Genomic DNA, 3,093 nt, shown 5'->3' with positions numbered 1-3,093 from the left:
TCCATTTTTTAATATGGAGACCAGAATTGTGCACATTACTCCAACAGTATACCATTTCTTTAATGTGAAGAAACGTACTGGCCAAGGCCCCATTGGGCATCAATTAGGTTAGAAAAGGAGAAAAAACAAAATAAATCAGCAACTGGTTAGGTCAGCATAAGTGCCTGTAGATTGCAAGAAGAAGGGTAACTGGAAGGATGTTCAATGTTGTACAGGTATGCGGTTTTGGAAAAGAATGAATTTGAGAAGTTATCTAATCTTGCTGAGAAGAGAGACATTTTGCTGAAGCTTTTCATCTTGCGTTGATTAGAATAAATGCAAGAATGCCAAATTTCAAACAATAACAACAATTTATACTTCAGGAAAAAAGGGTTCTAATTGGTTGACAAGTTGACTCTGATTGACTAAGTTGTTGCCAAGGAGAAAGCAAAGGGGAACTATATAACTTTAGTCTCCCCAAGTTCTTAGGTATTTAAAAAAATGAGCAAAGCTTGAACATGTTCCTCTTATTTGTAGAGAACGGGTCCCTGCATATGAATGTATGTCGCTTCTAGCAAGCATAAATCAGCCACAATATGACCTCAACTGATTATCTTCAATTGGTTGGTAGTGTAGCTATTAACACACTCAGGATTGTTCAGCACGTGCTGCCCAATTGCAGAATCATATCTAACAATAAATGTTTTGATTTGGGTTTTGCAAGTATGATTTTGCAATGTAATGTCAACACATTGAAAGGGACAGGGAGGAGGAAGGATGCATAAAATGATGCCTTTGGAGTAGGAGTAAAGGGGGGGTTCAGAGAGATTCTAACAATAGTAGGGTTGATAAAGTGGAGAGAGAGGGAGAGAGAGAGAGAGAGAAAATGTCTGTGATAGGGAGATTATGCCTGAGAGATAAGATATCTGTCAGGCTTTTCTTACTTCAGCAATGCAACAGTTAAAAGTACAAATCTGTAAGGAACCAAGAGTTCCGTTCTTTGCCTCTGAAGCAGACATGTGATTTGGATTTTAATATGTGAAGCTGGGTCTGCAAGTCTGTGCACATTGGAACATTTTCCAGGGGATAGGGGTTAACTTCCAATGTCAGACATTTGGTGAGAACTAAGTCCCAACACCACCCCTCTTCCCCTCCACACCCCCCCCCCACCCCCAAAAACACTGCAAAAAGACTCCTGACATGTAGGGGCAGGGCTGAGAGCAGGAACTCCCTAGATTGGGAGTTCTTCGGGGGCTTTTAACTCTCAAGAACACAGATGGATTGACAATGGGTGAGCTGGGGTGGCGGGGGTTAATAGTTTGTGATTCTTAAAGCGGGTTCACAACCTGGCTCCAACGTGTCCATTTTTGGGTGTAACAGAGGGCTCATTTGCATTTCATAACTGGACACAGATGGGTATTTATCGCCACAATTAACATTCTTTAGAGATGATTATGAAGTGTTTTTAAATTGTTTTAAAGTTGGCTCCAAAAGTTTACTTAAGCAGGCTGAATTTCCCAAGGTTCACAAAACTGAAAAGAGAAACAGGTAAGTCTGAGCAGCAGTTTAGGTGTGGATTTAAAGTGATCATTCTTCCTCCCCGCTGTTCCTTTCAATGAGTTGACTTCCCGGAGCTGCCATGTCGGTTACAGACGATGAAGTTATATGTAAGCGGCTTCTAATTGATGGAGATGGTGCTGGTGATGATCGGTGCATTAACCTACTCCTGAAAAGCTTCATTAAGTGGTGTAATTCAGGATCGCAAGAGGAGGGGTATAGCCAACACCAGCGCATGCTTGGTACATTGGGGCAGTGTGAATTTTCTATGGGAAAAACATTGCTTGTGTATGATATGAACCTGAGGGAAATGCTGAACTATGAGAAAATATCAAAAGACATAGAAAGTAACATTGCAGCTGCACATGACAAGATCTCAGAATGTAAAAAACAGATTTTACAAGCAAAACGAATTCGGAAAAATCGTCAAAAGTATGATGCATTAGCAAAAGTCATCCAACAGCATCCTGATAGACATGAAGCCTTGCAGCAGCTGGAGGCACTGGATAAGGAACTAGAACTTCTTTCTCACATTAAAGAAAGTGTGGAAGATAAGCTTGAGCTAAGAAAAAAACAGTTCCACGTTTTACTCAGCACCATTCATGAACTACAACAAACACTGGAAAGTGATGAGAAATTGTCGGAAGGTGAAGACTCTCCAGAGACTCGCATGGAGATGCAGAATGGACATTAGTGGAACTGCCATTGAGAACTTTTAAATTCCAGTAAAAGTTCATTTTTCAAAAATGAATAAACCATTTAATGTCTATTCCAGAATACCAAAAATAAGTTTTTAAAGTGCAAATTGAAGGTTTTTGAAACTAAACATGTTAAATAAATGTTGAATTGATTAATAAAAAAATCTGAAATTGAAAAAAAAAGACTTCATATTGCAAAACCACACTTGCAAAACCAAAAACAAAATGTTCATTGTTAGATGTGATTTTGTGATTGGGCAGCACTTGCTGGACAATCCTGACTGTGCTAATAGCTACATTATCAACCGATTTAAGATAATCAGTCGAGATCATAATGTGGCTCACTTATACTTGTTAGAAGCGACATACATTCATACACAGGCACCCCTCTAAAACAAGAGGAATATGTTGAAGCCTTGTGCCTTTTTTGAATTACCCAGGAGTTTGGGGAGATGATAGTTCTCTGTTGCTTTCATCATAGTAACAGCTCCGCCAATCAGGGTCAAATGGAAATAAAAACTCACTGATTGTATCTGGTATCTTCATTGCCTCTGGCAGAGAATGCTGGTGTGGATACAGTTTTTTCCACATTTAAGGGTTTCAAATTGACAGGATATGATAAAGAGACATCTTGGATTTGTTTGACAGCACCTCAGAACAGGAAGACCATCCCCATCCCTGGTAGCAATGACATGTTGTGATGGGATCAGCTTACATACAGGAGGGAGTTGCATGGGAGGGAGGTTTTCAGGAAAGGGGCTGAGGCCACAGGAGGCACCAACCATATCACAGGGCTTTACAGATACAGGCTCAGCTTCCTTGACCTTTCAGAAGAGCAGTGTTTCCTCAGGCTGAGCTT

At 40.2% G+C, this 3,093-nt stretch overlaps 1 pseudogene; it reads left to right on the top strand.

Moving 5' to 3' along the window:
* The first annotated feature begins 1,594 nt into the window (after positions 1-1,594).
* On the top strand, positions 1,595-2,417 carry LOC144691224 (THO complex subunit 7 homolog pseudogene; annotated as a pseudogene).
* The last annotated feature ends 676 nt before the right edge of the window (positions 2,418-3,093 follow it).

Source organism: Cetorhinus maximus, chromosome 15, assembly GCF_964194155.1.
Source record: "Cetorhinus maximus chromosome 15, sCetMax3.hap1.1, whole genome shotgun sequence".
NCBI lineage: Eukaryota > Metazoa > Chordata > Chondrichthyes > Lamniformes > Cetorhinidae > Cetorhinus > Cetorhinus maximus.
Note: the sequence above shows the minus strand (reverse complement) of the source record. Positions and strands in the feature narration are given on the sequence as shown.